Consider the following 7,538-nt stretch of genomic DNA (forward strand, 5'->3'; position numbering starts at 1 on the left):
AGCAAGTGTTTTAACTCCCTGCTGGCAGGAAAAGGGCTGGGAATGGTTTGGGCTGCCAGGGAGCTGCCTCACGAGMATCTCTGGTACCTCCAATATTGCCCTTGAGAGTGCTCAACATGCAGCCTGAGAAAAGGGCAAACCTGGCTGCAGCCACCCCAAAACTCCAGCGTGGCATCCCATGCCCAGCACAGAAAGCTGGCATCGTGTGGATGAGATTTTTTATTTTTTGATGGGCAGGAAAAGGCMATTTATCTCCCTCATCCTTCCTGCCACTTCCTGCAGTGCTCCAGCAAAGCTGTAGAAGAGTTTCACCTTTACTTTTTAAACAGTGACACCTTTAAAGAGCACAAGCCTCTGGATTGGGGCTGAGTTCCCTCCTCTGACTGCCATCACCTCGCTTAGGAGATGAGAAGAAAATTAATAAAWATAAAAGAAGCCTCCTGCACCTTAGAATGACATTAAAAGCTACTATGAAGATAAACAAGGGAAAAAAATGGGAATTAAAGGGGAAGACCCTGATCGCTGGGGCAAGAACTGGCGGGATGGAGCTTTCCCAAGGCTCCAMACCAGGGTGTGAAGAGGGAAAAAAATATCCAGGAAATACCTTTAGCAAAGCCCCAGGGTCATCAAGTGAGAAATTAAAGTGATGGAATAATCGTGATGTGTCTAATGTTAGATTATTCCATAATAAATGATAAAGTTTCCTGGTCTAAGAGTGAGTAGAGAACTGCATCACAAAATTATGATATTTAATTTCACTACAGGGTTTTGGATCCAGTCCTCTGGAGCAACCTGATCTAGTRGRAAGTGTCCCTGCCSATTTCAGRGCTGGAASTGGGTGSTCTTTAAGGTCCCTTCCAACCCAAACCATTCAAGAATTCCATGCTGTAAGCACCTATCCAGTCCTTATCTCTGGGAACACATTCCAAGTCACAGCTCCAACTTCACTCTTCACCATGGCATAGCTTCCATCATCCTAAAAATATCRGGGAAATTTTTAGCATTGCATTTGCCTTACATTGTGCTGCAGGCCTTGTTCCCCTCTGATAAACAAAAAGGGGCCACAGTTCTGGTGCTCCCCTGTGGGAGCATCTCCTCCATGTGGGAATCAGCTTTATGGGTGTTCTTGGGGAGCCCAGGAGCGGGAATTTTGGGGAAGGAAGCCTGGGATGCCCTGGAAGTTCCTGCAAAGCAGCAGGAACCGCATTTCATCTGCAAATCAAAGGAGTTTCTCCCTCTAATTAACCCAGGGTCCATCCCAGCAATGGAGTCAGGCTCTCATTAGCCAAGTCACGGCAAAAATTCCCACTCCAGCTGCCTTGCAGTGGGATTCCATCCCTGAGTGGCCTCCAGGAGCTCTCCTCTGCTGGGTGCCCACCCTGAGATAGCACCTCGGCCATCTCCTGGGGTACCATGATCTCCTGTTAGATCCTGTGAAACATTCCAGACTGAAAAGATGCAGGAAATGTAGGGACCAAGCCAGGTCCCCTAAATTTAGGGATGGAATTAAGGAAATCCATAAYTGTTGCAAAGGAAAGCAGGTCAGCTATCCTGACACAAGATACATAACACAGCATCATCCCAAAATCTTGGATAAAGACCCTAAAAACCCTGGAAGCGATGTTGTTATCCCCATCTCGATTCAGGGATGTTTCTCATGGATTTTCAAACAGAAATGGTTAAAACCAGTGAACTTTTTGCTTCAGTAGGACCAAAACACCCAGCTTTCCCCACCGTGGGCTAAAGGGAAGAAATGCAGAAGGAAAGTTAATCAGGCTGAGATCAAAGTGAAAAACCCAAACAAGCATCAAACAAATCCCATCCAAACCTACACAAGTGCAGAGATTGCCATGACACCTTCCCCCCATTCCCACTCACTTTCATCCCCCTGACCTTCTCTGCTCCAGCTGGGAGGGAGTAGGAATGCTCCAAGAAAGCTATTCCTGCGTTATTTTTAGCAAAGCCAGAAGAAAAGTGACTGGGAATAATCCATGAAAGCAAGCTTTCACCTTGATTTTCAGYCTCTGGAGATTTCSACAGCCTCGACAGCAATCACAACTYAACCACAGGTGCAGRAAACAYYGAGTGATACCAAGGGSACAGATTGTGCTCCACATTGCAAACCTGGTGAACCATCCAAGGAAGACTGGGGAAAACACCTTCCCCCACCAAACTGGTGGCCACACCACAGCAGGGAGAGCCAGGTTTGGCTGGGTTTCAGCCCAGCAAGAGAATTTGACATTACAATTGAAAGCATCCAAAAGAGATGCGGATTTTGGAATCTTCCACGAGTGTCTTGTGGGAAAAGCCACTCCTTCCCAGCCAGGATTCACAAGAACTCTCCTCTCACAAGGCACCAAGTTCAGCCCCCGTGTCTGGGCTCCAGGATGGTTTTTCCTCAGAGCAGGATGAGTCCCTGGCATGGAGCATTCTCCTGACCACGGCAATTCTGGGTTTGTGGCAATTCTTTCTGGTTTTGTGCCAGCGCTTTGGGGAAACCAGCACAGATTGGTTTGCATCCCGTACAGCCAGACCTGCCACTGCCTAAAGAGGATTTTTGTCACAGTTGGTGGCTTTTCTGCACCAGCCCAACAGCAAGAGGCCACGCTGAGCACCCCCACTGCTGAGAACAGTGCTGGGGAAAGGAGCTGGGCTGAGAGGACACCAGATTTCCAGTGCTGTCATCACCTCCTCGTGGTGGGAAAGAGCTGCTCTGGACCAGAACCAACCCCTTGGTTGGGGACAGCAGCTGCAGACCTTTCCCTTTCCATCAGGAGTTTTCCTCAGAGTCACCCTCTGCCTCACACATGGACCAGTGCTGGAGCTCCCCAGAGAGCCAAAAACCCCATCTGTGCTCCCCTCACCCCAACTGGGAACAGCAGAGCAGCTGCAGCCAGCAAGTGCAGAGGCACTTAAAAATAAAAAAAATCCCGCTTTGCTGAGTTTTAAAGCATTTCCTTGGATCGAAGAGGCTCTGGTGAGCGTTGTCATGGCAGGGGATATTTATTGCCATCTCAGGAAATGTTTCATTATTCTTTGGGAAGTGGTGGCTGTGAATCCCAGTCTGTCTGCCCGGCCATAACGGGGACCATCGGGCAGATGATTTCCGAGCTCTGCTCAGGAGTGAAGCGTCACCTCCCAGCTCTGGGGTTGTTGTGCCTGCAAACCCCATGGCTGGCTCCCTCTGTGGCAGGGAACAAGCTCCAGACCCCAAAAACCCAGCTGGATGAGGGGCTGTTCCCCATGGATTTGCACAGAGGGAAAACACCACGAGCGCTTCTGCACACGGTTTAAATACTCACAGGAAAAACAATGAGCTGAACTCCRTGCTTGGCAAACAAAGCCATTCCAGAGGCTGTTTCAGTCTGCTCAGAACCCTCAGGAAGCAGCTCAGCAGGTCTGGATGGAGGTGGGAAAGGCAGAGAGTCGGAGGCACCAGGGGATGGGACCATCGGGGACACGAAGCGGGTCCTGCTGAGCCTCTGGCAAAGCTCCCTTTGTTTCCTGGAACTGCTCTGGAACACAATGGGGACAAAAAACCATTTCATCCCCGGGGTTTCATTTTCCCTGTGAAACCCTAACCACTTTCCAAGCGTGTGCAAGCTTCCAGTAGCTAAAATTTCCCATGGTGAGTCCTACTTTAACTGGCTGCTGGGTAAAGAGTTTGTTTTTGCTTCTTGGAACTTCTCGAGGTAACCTGGGATAGTGGAAGGTGGAATTGGATGTCACTTCCACCCCAAACCATTCTGGGATTCTGTSATACCTCTGATCCCAAGTGTTTCTCAAACTAAGCCATCATTGCTGATTCATTCTGCAGTTTTTCAAATGATTTCACATCCGGCCTTGCCTTTATCAATCCTTGCCTTCTGTGGATAATTTTCTAGGTTTCTTCCCATCCATTTTTTTGTGGGCTACTCACAAATTACTCAAGGCAGGAGATATCAGACATTCATTAAGCAGCACAACAACATTYCCCCTTTCAGCCTCTCTCACCTACCCTTTTTTTTTTTGGACTACTATGGACCAGAAGTGTCATTTTGATAGATATTTCTAGCACAACTCTCAGAACTCCTTCCTGAGCAGCAACAGCCAGCTCAGAGCCCGATGATTTCCCCCCTGTGCATTGCTTTTCATTTAGCAGCCTTGAATTTCATCTGCTGTTTTATTATCCGCTCACTAAATATCGGAAGGTCCTTCTCCCATCCTTGGAGATCRGCTGTGTTTTCATCTCTTTGGTGTTAACTGAGCATTGCCACCAAATATTCTCATTCTTTTGGTTATTTTCTCACCTGGACTCCCCAAATTCAGGGGGCTGATACACAAAAAAACGTCAATTTTCAATTGTCACTAAGTGCAAAAGCATCCTTCTCAAGGTTCCACAGGGCAGAGGGTGCAGGTGACAAAGTCACACCTACCAATGTGCCCAGTGGCTTTATTAGACAACAAGGATGTTGAATTTCAGCATAAACACCAGTGAAATGGGAAAAGGCCTCTCTTAAACGAGCAGCCTTTTCAAATTCCTTGTAAATTCTCCCCTGGAGCTGTAACTGTGGTGTTTACCAGCGGCTCTGTGAAAGTGGGTGATTTCAGAGTTGGGAGACAAAAACGAGATGTTTCAGTTTCCCAGCCCAGGGGAGCGAGTCAGCAGGGTAAATCGAGTATTTTAGGATTGAAAGGGGCTCCCAGCATGGAGGTGCTGGAGCTTTAGACCTGCTGGGGCCACATCATCTAAAATCAGGCTTGGATGGGGTTTTTTAGTTATTTTTTTGTTGTTTTTTTTTGTTGTTGTTGTTTTTGTTTCTTTGTTTGCTTTTTCATGTTAAAAAAATATATCCAGCAACAATGGTTTCTTTAAAACATCAGCGGGAAAAAGCTGTCCCCAGCAGCACATCTGGAATAATCCCTCCAGATGTGCATCCCTGCCKGATGAGGGCTCTCACTGGAGGGATGAGCACAGAAAACCCCTTTTTTCCCAGTGACAAAACATGCCACCAGCATGTCCAGCAGGAATGGAGCAYAGGAAATGGAAATGGCACATGGAAAATGCTCTACCAAGCTCTCGGCTTCCCTGGTTTTCAGAAAAAGCTGTTTCCCAAACCCTTTTAGCCACAGGGCCACAGCCACCTTGGAAAAGTGCCCRTTAAAATGAGCCATGGGCCCTCCATAAGCCATTCCTCAAAGCCAGGGGGGAGAAAAAACAGTTTATTAAGGGCTAAAGGATGGGTTTGCTCCATAATGAACCTTCCTGCAGTATCGAAGAAAAGCCATGTCTCGCTTCCCTCTCCTAATAAATGGCTTCTTTAGAGTTTAATTAACTTCTCCCCGCTCTTCTTTTGTGGCAAAGTGTCACCCTGACCAGGAGACGAGCTCTCTCTCTGTTCCTTTATCTGGGAGAGCACTGGCCTGCCAGATAAACTGCTCTGCCTAATTTTCTGCACCTTTTTCTCTTCCCGCTCTGCGTATTCCAGGGAGGGAGGCAGGAACAGTAGGAAGCCATACTTTGGGCAGTTTTTGGGATTGGGATCCTTAAAATACAACATGGATTTGTATGGGAATGGGGACCCACCTCACAGACCCACCAGAAAGTGGGTCAGGCTCTCTGCCTGTTCCTTTTGTTTCCTCTGGAAAACCAACCTGGAGGAAACAATTTCTGCCCTTGCAGGGTTTTGTGTTTTCAGCAGCGCTCGTCTGTCCCCCGTGTGTGTGTGTTTATAAATATAGCTCAGAATCGATAGGAGTGAGGTTAGGTCACTGTGTTTCTGAGAAATGGGCTCCTGGAAGCTCACAAACCTGAGCAGCCCCTGCTCCATCCCACAGTGCTCCAGGACCAGCTGCGTGTGCCAAGGTGAGCAGGGCAGCTCTCCTTTAAAAAGGACAAATTTGGGCCAAGTCAAGAGGGACCAGCACAAAATTCTGCTCTGGCTTTTCAGCTCAGACCTCAGCCCTTCYCATTTTGGGGTGGGATGAGGCAGGAACTCATGATCTGGAGGATCTTTTCGACACAAATCCTGGGCTCCTTCTTGGGAAAAGGAAAAAAAAMCAAAAAAAAAGACAGGGACCTGAGTGGCGCCAGCTGATTAATTGTGCCAGGCCAGGAGCAGCCAGGGACTCTGGTGACACCAATGCAGTAATGGTCTCCAGCACACAGACAGTCCCAGAGGACGTGTCCTTCCCACCCAGAGGAAATTAATTAATGGTGGCGATAAATAAACCGCTCCTGATGAATGACAGCGTCCAAAGGAAAAATAGGGGAAAAGAGAGCGTTTTGGAGCACATTTCTGGCGAAGGGATGGACTGGGAAGGGCTCACACTCACTTCTTTTGGATGCAGGAGAAGGATGGGTGGCAGGGAGCATCCCAGGGGAGCAGCAGCAGCTGTGGTGACTATTTTCTGTGCTCAGCACCAGCTCTGCATCCACCCTCAGCTGAAATCCAAGGACTCCTGCACAGCCACCATCCCATTTGGTGTGCCCTGCCCCTGCCCCGTGTATCCCACTGCTCATCCCAGCTCCCACAGCCACAAACMCCGTGTGGGGGTGACACTGGTCCCGTTAATCCATCACAAACAGTCCCTGAATGACCACAGCGCTGATTAGCGGGRCCTGGCACACCCATGGCTCATCCCAGCCCTGCCAGGGCATTTCCTGGGATCCCCACCCGGATCAGACCAGCAGCATCTCCCAGCAGCTCCTAATTGGCACGGGACAAAGTGCCTGCCACGCGCTGGTCAATAGCAATTAGCATCGTCATTAATGAGCGTGTGCTGGCAGCAGTTAGCTAATTACCTGAACCAGGGCAGCGGGGAGAGGCATCAAACCCTGCAGAGCTGCAGGAGAAGGAGCTGCCCTGGGATAAGGGGGATAGGAGAGAATTTTGGGAGCGAGTGAATGGAGGTGATCAGAGGGAAGGAACACCCATCCTATGGGAAAAGGCTGAGAGGATTGGGATTGCTCAGCTTCAGGGAGAACTCAGAGCCCCTTCCAGTGTCTAAAGGGAGTTCAAGAGACCTGGAGAGGGACTTCAGGCAAGGGCAGGATGAGGGGGAATGGCTTCACACTGACAGAAAGCAGGGTTAGATTGCATTCTGGGGAGAAATTGCTCCCTGGGAGGGTGGGCAGGCCCGGCACAGGGTGCCCAGAGAAGCTGTGGCTGCCCCTGGGTCCCTGGCAGTGCCCAAGGCCAGGGCTTGGAGCACCCTGAGATAGTGGAAGGTGTCCCTGCCCATGAAAGGGAGTGTAATGAAATGATTTTAAATTTCCCTTCCCACCCAAACCATTCCCTGATTCTGTGATTCYGTGCCAGCCCTGACATAAAAGTCAGATAAACTTCCACCAGCCAGGCTCTGCCACACCAATTCYAAGCASAAAAAGAAAAAAAAGCAACCAGAGTTGCAGGCTTTGATGAGCATCAAATTAAAACTGTGCACAGGGTCTGTTTTGGTTCCCAGGCACAAGCTGGTTTCAGCTCYCCCCTCTGCCTGCTGTCTGATAACAGTGGTACCCACGGGTTAAGCTTAGCCTGGGGGTGAGATTCGAAAAA

The 7,538-nt window shown here is 49.3% G+C and overlaps 1 long non-coding RNA gene across 1 annotated transcript in view; it reads right to left on the reverse strand.

Annotated features, from left to right (window-relative positions):
* Positions 1–829: 829 nt before the first annotated feature.
* The window catches only part of LOC130586611 (uncharacterized), a 7,554-nt gene continuing 845 nt past the window's right edge, over positions 830–7,538 (reverse strand). Inside the window, exons 2-3 of the long non-coding RNA XR_008966711.1 lie at positions 3,303–3,515; positions 830–976 (exon numbers count right to left, since the gene is read on the reverse strand). This is a non-coding gene — a long non-coding RNA (uncharacterized LOC130586611). The remainder of the gene's footprint in view (positions 977–3,302; positions 3,516–7,538) is intronic.

The sequence above is a fragment of the Malurus melanocephalus genome, unplaced genomic scaffold (genome assembly GCF_030028575.1).
Source record: "Malurus melanocephalus ecotype Western Australia unplaced genomic scaffold, MMel_1.1 scaffold_1223, whole genome shotgun sequence".
Lineage (NCBI taxonomy): Eukaryota > Metazoa > Chordata > Aves > Passeriformes > Maluridae > Malurus > Malurus melanocephalus.